This window comes from Bos taurus, chromosome 19, assembly GCF_002263795.3.
Source record: "Bos taurus isolate L1 Dominette 01449 registration number 42190680 breed Hereford chromosome 19, ARS-UCD2.0, whole genome shotgun sequence".
NCBI lineage: Eukaryota > Metazoa > Chordata > Mammalia > Artiodactyla > Bovidae > Bos > Bos taurus.
The window spans coordinates 12,376,549-12,390,066 of NC_037346.1; positions in this window are offsets into that span (position 1 = coordinate 12,376,549).

Genomic DNA, 13,518 nt, shown 5'->3' on the forward strand with positions numbered 1-13,518 from the left:
ACACTAAGAGGAAGATCTGAGAGCTAGGTCTGGCGACAGTATTTGAGCTCTGTGGGTTTTTAAAAAATATATTTATTTATTTTTGGCTGTGTTGAGTATTAGTTGTGGCATCGAGCTTTGAATAATATTATGATTATCCCTGGACCCACCAATGGTCTTTTCAGTTTCCCTTTTTAATGAAATCAGTTTCTCTTGAATTTTTCTTCACTTGCAATGTGAAGAATCTCCATTGACAAAAGTAGAAATCTCCTGTTCCTCTCCTGAAAGGAACTGGGGACGGCCCGGAACCAGTGTGGTTGGTCTTGTTGGCTGGGCTCTGAACCGCCCTGTGCTCTTCTGTGTTGCAGTGCTGCTTTCATTCCGTGTGTTCTGTTCCGAGATTTCTGATTCGTTTTGTTTCTTTTTGATATATCCTAGTCTTTGCTTATGAACGAATTCAAATTATGGTCTTTATACACTTAGACTTTATTGATTTATGTGTAGCAGGAAATTGTTCATATGTTTACTGGCTTTCTACTCCCAGAAACTCCTATTAGACCAAGGAGAAACTCATAAATTCACTTCAAGTTTATACCCCAGGAAAGTGATGCTAGAGGAGGAAAAACGTTAAATATTGAACTTTTTGTTTCAAAATCCTTGCTAAGCAAAAATATATTATTCATTAGAGCCAGTTTTCATGGCGGGGTAGGGCGGGGTGCTTCCCTGGTGGCCTTGTAGTAAAGAAACCATTTGCCAGTGCAAGAGATATGGGTTCGATCCCTGGGTCGGAAAGATCCCCTGAACAAAGAAATGGCAACCCCCTCCAGTATTCTTGCCTAGGAAATCCCATGGACAGGGGAGCCTGGAGGGCTACAGTCCATGCAGTCACAGAGAGTTGGACATGATTTAGCAATTAAAACAACTTTTGTGTTTGATGAAGGTGATAAAGATTTTACAAAATTAGAAGACAAATGCAAGAATATTCATTATACAATTGTTTGCAATAGCGAAAATAAAAAACATTTATCAAAAATGGAATAGATAAGAGTATGTGGTGTACTCATATGACTGTGATAGCAGTTGGAAGGTATGTTCTTTCAGGAACAGTATGTCAGACATTATTTGACTGACTTATTAACATTCCTAACTCCTGTCTCCATTTGCCATCTCCTCTGTAGAAGATATAAAAGCTCAACACTCCCTTCCCAAACTCCATTGCACCTGGATCTTTGGATAATAAAGATTAAGAAAATACAGGGACTTCCCTGGTGATCCAGTAGCTAAGGCTCTATGCTCCCAATGCAGGGGGCCTAGGTTCAACCCCTGGCCAGGGAACTTGATCCCACGTGCCCCAACTAAGACCTGGCACAGTCAGATGAATAAATAAATATTTTTTAAAAGATCAATGAAATATAAATGGAAATTTGTTGGGGGATTTTCAAGACAAATGTAGTTGGCGCTGCCTTTCCCCCCAGCATACAATCAGAAAGGAAAGGAAATGCCAAAAGAAATACAGAGATTCTGGTCCTAACATTACTGAGCCATGGAAAAAATGCCAACATCCCTTTACCTCTAGAGTATTTGCTATGTGGGGGAAAAAAATCCTTGTTTAAGTAACTCTTTTTTTAAAGTGAAAGTCGCTCAGTTGTGTCCAATTCTTTGGGACCCCATGGACTATACAGTCCATGGAATTCTCCAGGCCAGAATACTGGAGTAGGTAGCCTTTCCCTTTTCCAGGGGATCTTCCCAACCCAGGGATCAAACCCAGGTCTCCCGCATTGAAGGTGAATTCTTTACCAGCTGAGCCACAAGGGAAGCCCAAGAATACTGGAGTGGGTAGCCTATCCCTTTTCCAAGGGATCTTCCTGACCCAGGAATCGAACTGGGGTCTCCTGCATTACAGGCATATTCTTTACCAAGTGAGCTAGTTACTTCAGGGAAGTAACTCTTGGTTGGATTTTACACTATTCTCAGCCAAAAGCATCACTAACTAGTACACTGTAACAATATGGATATATCTCAAAAGTAAGGTCACGTGTGTGCTCAGTCACTCTGTCACGTCTGACTCTGCAACCCCCTGAACTGTAGCCTGCCAAGGGGCTCCTCTGTCCATGGAATTTTCCAGGCAACCATATTGGAATGGGTTGCCATTTCCTACCCTAGAAGCTTAACAGGCTACAGTCCATGGGGTCACAAAGAGCTGGACACAAGTGATCACACACACACACACACATGCCAGGGGATCATCCCAACCCAGGAGTCTTCTGTGTCTCCTGCATTGGCAGGCAGATTTTACCATTGCATCACCTGGGAAGACCAAAACTAATGTTACAAGATATAAAATGAATAATGTTAAATGAAAACAAATTGATATGGTCATAGCACATTGTTATACAAATTTGAACACATGTAAGGCAATACTTTATATTGCTAAAGTAATATAATTTGGGTAATATACAGAAAATATAAGGTAATTTAAAGTCTAAAATCTAAAAAGTGCACGGAAAAAGTACAAACACATCAAGGCAGTGATATTTTTGGAGGAGAGGAGACAGGTCATAACACTCTGGAATGCCTAATGAGAGGTAAAGGGACATCAAATTCATCTGTGATATTTTTCTTCTTTGAAACAGAACAAAAAAAGTATAACAAAAATGGTAACAATCTTCAATCCTTGGTAGTAAGGACAAGGTGTTCATTTTATTACTCTCTATATTTTTCTGTATTTAAAAACATTTCTCAAAGAGACAAAGTGAATGATTCTACAGGCTACATGAGGAGAACAACTAATGGAGAAACTTCAGAGCTTAGATACTGGGTGTGTCCAAGAGGCCCTTTCATTTTGTGCCTCATCCTCTTTGCAAAGCTAAGCCTGTGGAAAGTCAATCGAATTCCTCCAGATTGTTTGAGGATCGGATGCAGTAGGGGATGTGCCTCATTTCCTTGGGAAGGTAATCACAAGCCTCTAAACCTTACCCTCTAAGCTGGCTTAAAACTCAACATTCAAAAAACGAAGATCACGGCATTGAGTCCCATCACATCATGGCAAATAGGTGGGGAAAAAGTGGAAACAGTGACAGATTTTCTTAGGCTCTAAAATCACTTCAGACAGTGACTGCAGCCAGGAAATTAAAAGACGCTTGCTCCTTAGAAGAAAAGCTATGACAAACCTAGACAGCATATTAAAGAGCAACTTGATTCTAACCTGTCTTGGGTCTACATGTTTGTGGGCAGCATGTGCTTGTGCTTGGTCACTTAGGCGAGTCCAGCTCTTTGGAATCCCATGGGCTGCAGCCCGTCAGACTGCTCTGTCCATGGAGATTCTCCAGGCAAGAATACTGGAGTGAGTTACCATGCCCTCCTCCAGAGGATCTTCCCAACCCAGGGATTGAACTCAGGTCTTCCACATTGCAGGGGGAATTCTTTACCGTCTGAGCCAGCAGGGAAGCCCATAAATACTGGAGCAGGTAACCCTATCCCTTTTCCAGGGGATCTTCCCCAGCCAAGAATCGAACTGGGGTCTCCTGAATTGAGGCAGATTCTTTCCCAGCTGAGCTACCAGGGAAGCCCTGTAGGCAGCATACAGTTAACTTTTTGCACTGGGTGGGGTTCCAGTCTCTGCAAAACACTTCAAAGGACATGACTCAGAATATTATCCATAGTCCTTGAGGAGGAACTAAAAGTCCTTGACTCATTTAATGGCTAAAGTACTATTATTTTGCCTTGCTTGTTTTCCTTCCTTTCTGCATTTTCTCACTTCCCTGATTTTTTAAAATTATTTTTATTTATTTATTTCTGGCTGCACAGGGTCTTTGGTGCTGTGCGTGGGCTTTCTCTAGTTTTGGTGAGTGGGGGCGGTGTCTGGGCTTCTCATTTCGGTTGTTTTTCTTGTTGCAGAGCACAGGCTGTGGGCAGGCTTCAATAATTGTGGTGCACAGGCTTATTTGCTCCGCAGCACGTGGAATCTTCCTGGACCAGGGATCAAACCGATGTCCCCTCCATTGGTTGGCAGATTCTTAACCACTGCACCACTGGGAAAGTCCTCAATTCTCTGATTAAATTAAAGCTTTGAAACTCAGAGAAAACCTAGAAGGCTGACGTTTTCTACAGACAAGAGGCAGGCAGAGGGTATGTGGTGGATCTGTCCTGGGAAGACCCCCTAGGGTCTTGCCCAGTTACAGATTTGTTATACAAATACAGGAGTGTCTCATGGAATCTGAAGGCAGGACCTTGAATAGGGACTTGTCAGGAACCAAGACAATTGTTCTTTTTATCTTTCTAGGAGCATAAAGTGTGTCAACTATGCCTTTCTCCGCAGACCAGCCCTTCATTTGCTCATCAGCACACAGTCACTCAGCAAATATGTATTGAATTCTTACCTTGGACTAAGGCTGTTCAAGGCACTGTGGCTAGAGAAGAACACATATCCCCAAAATGTTCGTCTAAGCCTTTCGAACTGACACGTTCTTTTGATTCCAAGAGCCCAAAATTTTTGGACTTCCTGTTTCTATTTCTCAATCCCACTTCTACAGGTTCGAGTGAAGGTCTTACAACTCCAGAGAAAATTGGTTTTAGGTTGGAGCGGTGCAGACTCCTGACCTAGTATCAGCAGAGGGCACCAGTGAGCCTGAGGAGCCGTGAAAGCGTTCTGGAGCCCAGTCAGACCTCTGTTCTGACTGCTGTGTTCCAGGTGCCCCTCAGGTGTGCAGAGAGTCGTCTGTGAGGTTTCAGGTTAAGGCCTGAAGTTGGGAGCCTGGTCCCAACCAGGTGACCATGGTGAGATAACTAGCCTTCCTGAAAAACATGGAGAGGGACTTTCCTGTGGTCCAGTGGCTAAGACTCTGTGCTCCCAACGCAGGGGGCCTGGGTTTGATCCCTGGGCAAGAGAGCTAGATCTCACATGCCACAACGAATGATCCTGCATGCCACAATGAAAATCAAAGATTCTGAGTTTAGCAACTAAGATCCAGCATAGCCAAATAAATAAATACATTTAAAAAAAAAAAGTGGAGAAAGAGTTAAAGTTAGTATCTGCTGGGAAACAAGTAGAAAACCAAACCAACAGTGCAAACAGAATGTCACGCTAAAGGGAACAGACTGAGACACAAAAAAAAACAAACAGATACAAAGGAAGGAGACAAACAAGAGTCAACAAGATGAGTAAGTGCATTTAGAAGGTTTATTATTCAAAATTAAATCCAGAGGAAGGACAGACATAAGGCCTGGTTGATCCGGTGATTCAGTGATGTGGTGGGACCCTTCGCTTTCTTCATTTCGAGTTATAAGGAAGTCCACGTTGCATGCTTCCCCAGTGTGGTGAGAGAAGAAGAATGACTTTCCACAACTTTTTCTCAAGTGAAGAAAGTGAAAGTGAAAGTGAAGTCTCTCAGTCGTGTCCAACTCTTCACGACCCCACAGACAGCAGCCCACCAGGCTCCGCTGTCCCTGGGATTCTCCAGGCAAGAACACTGGAGTGGGTTGCCATTTCCTTCTCGGATGCATGAAAGTGAAAAGTGAAAGTGAAGTCGCTCAGTCATGTCTGACTCTTATCGACCCCATGGACTGCAGCCTACCAGGCTCCTCTGTCCATGGGATTTTCCAAGTAAGAGTACTGGAGTGGGGTGCCATTTCCTTCTCCATGAAGTAGCTTACAGGAGATTAACTTTTATTTTTAGAAATTTTCATTTAAAAAATATTTGGGGACTTCCCTCGTGGTCCAGTGGATAAGACTCTGTGTTCCCAACTCAGGAGGCTCGGGTTTGATCCCTGGTCAGGGAACTAGATTACCACAGGCCGCAACTAAGAGTTCACATGCCACAAAAGACCTGATGTAGCCTAAAAAATAAATAAATATTAAAAATTTTTTTATTTATTTCTGGCTGCACTAGGTCTTCGTTGCTGAGCAAGGGCTTTCTCTAGTGTCGGTGAGCAAGGGCTACTCTCTGGCTGCAGTGCTCAGCTTCTCACTGTGGTTGCTTCTACTGTTGCAGAGTTCTAGGTCATATGGGTTTCAGTAACTGTGGCCTATCATCTTTGTTGTCCTTGGGTATGTGGACTCATCCTGCACCATTGACTGAACCCGTGTCCTCTGCATTGGCAGGTGGATTCTTAACCACTAGAACACCGAGGAAGTCTGAGATTACTTTTAGATTAGCGGTTCTTAACCACAAGGCCGTTTTCTCTGAGGAGACTTTGGGCAGTGTCTCGAGACATTTCTGGTTGTCACAGGTGGAATAAAGGGGTGCTATTGGCATCTAATGCTAGTTGGGTAGAGATCAGGGATGCTACTAAATATCTTGCAATGCACAGGACACCCCCTCCCCCTACTGAAGCTCCAGAACAAAGAATTATCCTGTCCAAAATGTCAAGAGTGTCGGGGAATTCCATGGTGGCCCAGTGGTTAGGACTCTGCACTTCCACTGCCAGTGACATGGATTCAGTCCCTGGTCAGGGAACTGAGATCCCGCAAGCCCCAAGGCACAGCCAAAAATATAAAAACAAAGTGTCAAGAGTGTTGAGACTGGGAACCCTGTTTTAGACCAAGTAGACTCACATCTCTGAAGTACCCAGCCTGGGTATGGGAGGGCTGGTAATGAGTGGTCAGAGAAACAGGTGTTCCGTATGCTCTTATGGTCAGTCATGTCCAACTCTTTGCAACCCCATGGACTGTAGCCCATCAGGCTCCTCTGTCCATGGGGTTTTCCAGGCAAGAATACTGTAGTGGCTTGCCATTTCCTTTTCCAGGGGATCTTCCCGACCCAGGGATGGAAACCAAGTCTCTTGCATCTCTTGCACTGATGGGCGGATTCTTTACCACTGCCAAAGGAGGAGGATGTTAAGACAAATATGGGACTTCCCTGATGGTACAGTGGATAAGAATCCATCTGCCAGTATAGGGGTTGAGGGTTCAATCCCTGGTCCAGGGAGATCCTACATGCCTCGAGGCAACTAAGCCCATGTGCCACTACTACTGAGACCACCTACAATCTAGAGCCCAAGAGCCACAACTACTGAGCCTGAGTGCTGCAACTACTGAAGCCTGAGCACCTAGAGCCCATGCTCCACAACAAGAGAAGCCACCACAGTGAGAAGCAGTTTGGGGAGAATCAGTTCATTTCCGTTGCTCTGTCGTGTCTGACTCTTTGGGACTCCATGGACTGCAGCACGCCAGGCCTGCCTGTCCATCACCAACTCCCGGAGTTCACTCAGACTCACTCATGTCCATCGAGTCAGTGATGCCATCCAGCCATCTCATCCTCTGTCGTCCCCTTCTCTTCCTGCCTTCAATCTTCCCCAGCATTAGGGTCTTTTCCAATGAGTCAGTTCTTGGCATCAGGTGGTCAAAGTATTGCCATTTCAGTTTCAGTATCAGTCCTTCCAATGAATATTCAGGATTGATCTCCTTTAGGATGAACTGGTTGGATCTCCTTGCAGTCCAAGGGACTCTCAAGAGTCTTCTCCAACACCACAGCTCAAAAGCATCAATTCTTTGGCGCTCAGCTTTCTATATAGTCCAACTCTCACATCCATACATAACTACTGGAAAAACCATAGCCTTGACTATAGGACGTTTGTTAGCAAAATAATGTCTGCTTTTTAATATACTGTCTAGGTTGATCATAGCTTTTCTTCCAAGGAGTAAGCATCTTTTAATTTCCTGGCTGCAGTCACCATCTGCAGTGATTTTGGAGCCCCAAAAGATAAAGTCTGACACTGTTTCCACTGTTTCCCCATCTATTTGCCATGAAGTGATGGGACCAGATGCCATGATCTTAGTTTTCTGAATGTTGAGCTTTAAGCCAACTTTTTCACTCTCCTCTTTCACTTTCATCAAGAGGCTCTTTAGTTTTCTTGACTTTCTACCATAAGTGTGGTGTCATCTGCATATCTGAGGTTACTTTTATTTCTCCTGGCAATTTTGACTCCAGCTTGTGCTTCATATAGCCCTGCATTTCACATGATGTACTCTGCATATAAGTTAAATAAGCAGGGTGACAATATACAGCCTTGACATACTCTTTTTCCTATTCGGAACCACTCTGTTATTACATGTCCAGTTCTAACTGTTGCTTCCTGACCTGCATAAGATTTCTCAAGAGGCAGGTCAGGGGTCTGGTATTCCCATCTCTTTCAGAATTTTCCACAGTTGTGGTAATCCAAACGGTAGGTGCTGGGGGAGAATGGACACATGTATATATATGGCTGAGTTCCTTCACTATTCACCCGAAACTGTTCCAACATTGTTAATCAGCTCTACCCACAATACAAAAAAAAAAAAAAAGTGTGTTTTTTTTTTTTTTAAAAAAAAGCACATGTACCAAAACTAGAGAGGAGCCCCCACTCACTTCGACTAGAGGAAGTCTTCATACAGCAATGAAGACCTAACACAGCCAAGAATAAATAAATAAATATAAATAATTTTTTTTTAAATGCTGACAGGAGATACCCAAAAGAGGGTAAAAAGTGATAGAGAGAGGGGGAGTGTGGATGGTCGCTGAGAAGAGAATGCTATCTACAGTAGTGTTTCTCAAACTTTATTATTCACCTGGGGATCTTGGACTCAACGGTGGGATTGAGCCAACAGGTCTAACAAGCTCCCAGGTGATGCCAATGATGCGTCATGGGCTCCACTTTGAATAGCAAGAATTTAGAGCTGCTGCTGCTGCTAAGTCGCTTCAGTCGTGTCCAACTCTGTGCGACCCCAGAGACGGCAGCCCACCAGGCTCCCCTGTCCCTGGGATTCTCCAGGCAAGAACACTGGAGTGGGTTGCCATTTCCTTCTCCAATGCATGAAAGTGAAAAGTGAAAGTGAAGTTGCTCAGTCGTGCCCAACTCTTAGCGACCCCATGGACTGCAGCCCACCAGGCTCCTCCGTCCATGGGATTTTCCAGGCAAGAGTACTGGAGTGGGGTGCCACTGCCTTCTCTGAAGAATTTAGAGCAGTGGTTCTCAAACTGAAGGGTGCATCAGAAGCACCTCGTGGGCTTGCTGAAACAGGTTTCTGGGACCCACTCCCAGAGTTTCTGCTTCAGTACTTCTGGAATGGGGCACAAGAGTTTGCATTTCTAATAAACTCCAAGGTGCTGCTGATGCTCCCAGTCCAGGGATCATATCTGAGAGCCATCGATTCAGCATGGAAGTGAAGAGAATCACCTCAGAAGCAAGACAGCTTCACCATTGAGGAGATAAGGAAAATGCAGACAAGTTTGTAGGTTTGGGGGGCGGTAGGAGGCTGAGGGGCACTTCCCTGGTAGCTCAGCTGCTAAAGAATCTGCTGGCAATGCCAGAGACCATGGTTCAATTCCTAGGTTAGAAAGATCCACTGGAGAAGGGATAGGCCTCCCACTTAAGTACTCTTGGGATTCCCTGGTGGCTCAGCTGGTAAAGAATCTGCCTGCCATGAGGGAGACCTGGGTTCAATCCTTGGGTTGGGAAGATCCTCTGGAGGAGGGCATGGCAACCCACTCCAGTATTCTTGCCTGGAGAATCCCCACGGACAGAGGAGCCTGGTGGGCTACAGTCCATGGGATCGTAAAAAGTCGGACATGACCTGAGCAACCAGGCACAGCACAGCACAGGAGGCTGAGGAATTTACTGCCCATTGGCCTATACCTTCTCAGTGAAATAGAAGTGAAATCAGCTGAGAGCAAGGGAGAGCTTGATGGGATAAGGAGCTGTAAATATTAGGTGCAGGCTTATGACTTTCTAATTAGCCCTTCTCGTAACCCAAAAAGTCAATTTATTTTGTTACTGATTAAAGGAACATTTTTCAATTACTTCATCCAGACAAGCTGACCAGAAAGTTATGTGGTGCAGTGGAAGAAAGATTAAGATTTTACTAAGATTTTCCTGTGGCTGGTAACTAGAAGCATCTGCTTTGGAAAGGGCCAAGCCTGCAGGCAGATTCTTAACCACTGAGCCACCTGGGAAGCCCATAATAATGGTTACTATTTGTTGAAGGCCTGTTTCATGCTAGATCCCTAGTATACTATAGGGTTAATATAATAGCTCTGCAAAGGTAAATAGTAATACATCCTTTAACAGACAAAAATCTGAAGTTAAAATTTTGTTTGAAGTGAGGAATTCCCTAGCGAACCAGTGCTTAGGACTTGGCACTTTCACTGCCAGGGCCTGGGTTCCATCTCTGGCTGAGGAACTAAGATCCTACAAGCCACTGAAAGTGAAAGTGAAGTCGCTCAGTCGTGTCCGACTCTTTGTGACCCCATGGACTGTAGCCTACCAGGCTCCTCCGTCGGTGGGATTCTCCAGGCAAGAGTACTGGAGTGGGTTGCCGTTTCCTTCTCCAGGAGATCTTCCCAAACCAGGGATCGAACCTGCCAGACACTTTACCATCTGAGCCAAAAAAAGGAAACAAAATTTTTTTTTTTTTTTTTTTTGCTTGAGGTCAACAAAGTTTCCCTATTTCCCAAATTTTAGATGGAAAGATATTATTTCTAAACAAAGTATTATACACTGAACCTTGAGTGAACGACTAACACACGCACACACTTCCCAACTTTGGGATCTATCAATCTCCCTAACAGGGCTGTACCTTCAGTTTTTGAGGTGTTATTTAACATCCAGTTCTGAGTAGTTAAGGGTAATCCTATTCAGCACTTTTTCTACTGCAGCATAGTAAAAAGAAAGTGAAAGTGAACGTTGCTCAGTCCTGTCTGACTCTTTAGGATCCCATGAACTGTACAATCCATGGAATTCTTCAGGCCAGAATACTGGGGTGGGTAGCCTTTCCCTCCTCCAGGGGATCTTTCCCAACCCAGGGATTGAACCCAGGTCCCCTGTATTGCAGGCAGATTCTTTACCAGCTGAGCCACAAGGGAAGACATAGTAGGGAAGAACAGTAAAGAGACAGGAGGAAACAAACTCACAAATATAGTACAAAAACATAAAATCCCCAAGGACCAGTGACCATGTCATGGAGATTAGACCTGAGAAAATATTCAGAAGATGGAGTGAAATGAGGATATGTCAGAACTGTTGGGTAATTTGATGAAGATGACGGTAGGAAGTGAGGGAGACCAGGGAGAGTCTCTGTTTAAAAGAAAGACATTTTCCTCCACCTCATCTGTCAGTGGACTGATTTCCCCACCTTCATTTCAGAAGCTTGAATCTCATACAGACATTTCAGTGAGTGACTTTTTTGGGACATGTTCCATGGGACGGAGGATGAAGAATTCTTCCTCTCCTCCCCCCCTCCTTTTCTTTTTTAAAACACTTGCTTATTTATTTGGCGGTGCCAGGTCTTAGATGAGGCATGAAGGATCCTTAGTTGCAGTATGCAGAATCTTTGTTGGGGCATGTGGGGGATCTAGTTCCCTGACCAGGGATGGAACCTGGGGTCCCTGCATTGGGAGGATGGGGTCCTAGCCACTGGACCACCAGGGAAGTTCCTCCCCCACCTCCCTTTCAACAGACATAACTTCCTATCCAATTCAAGATGAAAGAAAGGATAGTCACTCAGCCCCTCCTGTTCTCTGAGGCAGGAGAATCTCAGCCCCACCCCATCCCCCAGTTTTCTGACTCTTGAAATGGGAAGGGAAGGAAGAATAGCTGAGATCTTCTAGGCTTTTCAGTCCTTTGGCGACTTCATCTACTTTCTTTGGTCACACCGAGTCCCTCTTTCATTGGACAAGAAATGAACACACGTTGAACACGTACTGTCCACAATGGCTTGGAGGTTACTGAGCGATAGAGCCAAACTAGACCTGCTCCAACACGATTACCCAGCTCCCCAGCCTGCATGTCATGATACAGAATCCACTGAGACCTTATCTGAAATTAGCTATACTCAGAATATCAGAGGAACCTGAACAGGGCACTAGAGTTTCATGTATAAGCCAACTGAACTCACTTATCATTCTTGGGTTTTATCCCAAATATGGGCAGCTCATCTTTTAACTTCTGTATCTCCCTCTCTTTCCTTTTTTTTTTTTTTTTTGATGTGGGCCATTTAAAAAGTATCTTTATTGAATTTATTACAATATTGCTTCTGTTTTTGTAATATATTGGGGGTTCTTTTTTGGGCCCTGAGGCATGTGGAATGTTAGCTCCCTGGCCAGGGATGGAACTCACACCTCTTGCACTGGAAGATGAAGACTTAACCACTGGACTGCCAGGGGGGTCCCCATACTTCTCTTTTCCTCTCCTGTACTTTCGGGCCAATGCCACTTTATTCTCTCTTTCCTGACTCATCCTCCCACGCTCCCTTCCCCAAAATATTTTTCTGCTGTGCCTTCTGGATATTTACTCCCATTATAAACAAACTCCTCCACATTCTTTTCTCCTCTATAATCTTCCCTCCCTCCCTTCTTGTTTTATCTTGAAAATCCTACTTCTGGGACTACTCTTTTGAAGTTAGGTGGCTCAAGATCTCCCACAATCCATACATTGTAGGGGCTGGAGGGAGTTCTGCTTTTTTTTTTTTTCATTTCCATTATTACCAAACCAGTACTCCTCTCAGATGGGTAAAAATTCCTCCACCACTTTTCTTTCTCATCCACCGGTTTATGGTTCTAGACTGCATTTATAAGAGCTTGTAGCCCCTGGCTCCTGTCTACTGCTAACCCCCGTCCTTGCCAGCACCCTGATAACTTCATCTTCCCTTGAAAGAAACATGAAATCTCATGGTTATGAGCCACACTTCAGTGACTTATGCAACTCAAGTGACATATAGTTTCACTCCAGGGAAAGTGGACTCACCCATGACCATGCAAGAAACTGCTCCCCGTTAGAAATCTTTGGGCGATCCCCTGGCAGTCCAGTGGGAGAAGGCAATGGCACCCCACTCCAGTACTGTTGCCTGGAAAATCCCATGGACGGAGGAGCCTGGTAGGCTGCAGTCCATGGGGTCGCTAAGAGTCAGACACGACTGAGCGACTTCACCTTCACTTTTCACTTTTCATGCATTGGAGAAGGAAATGGCAACCCACTCCAGTGTTCTTGCCTGAAGAATCCCATTGACGGAGAAGCCTGGTAGGCTGCAATCCATGGGGTCGCCAGAGTCGGACACGACTGAAGCAACTTAGCAGCAGCAGCAGCTGGCAGTCCAGTGGTTAGGAGTCTGTATTTCTAGGGGCCCTGGTTCAACCCTGTGGTCGGGGAACTAAGATCCTGCAAGCTGCAAGGTGTGGCCAAATGTTAAGTAAAAATAATAATAAAACAAAATGGAGATCTTTGACTTCAGTGTACCTACCATTCTCTATTTCTACCTCTTCCAAACCCTAGCTTTTATTACTGTTTTGAGATCATACAGAGTCCTGTAGGTTCTTTTTTTTTTTGCCAGCTTTGAGGTTTGACCGACCCAAAAAAGGCATAGGGGTTCTTTTATTTTGTTGAAATATAGTTGATATACAATGTTGTGTAAATTTCTAGAGACATGTAGGTTCTTGATCTTTCTTTTCTCAACACATCAGCTCCATTACTGCCAAACTTCCCTTGCTCTGTAGTCTGACCTCCCTGGTTATCACCTCAACTAGTCCTTGAGGAGCACTCTCACTTCCCGCATCCCTTCCTTCTTCTGTT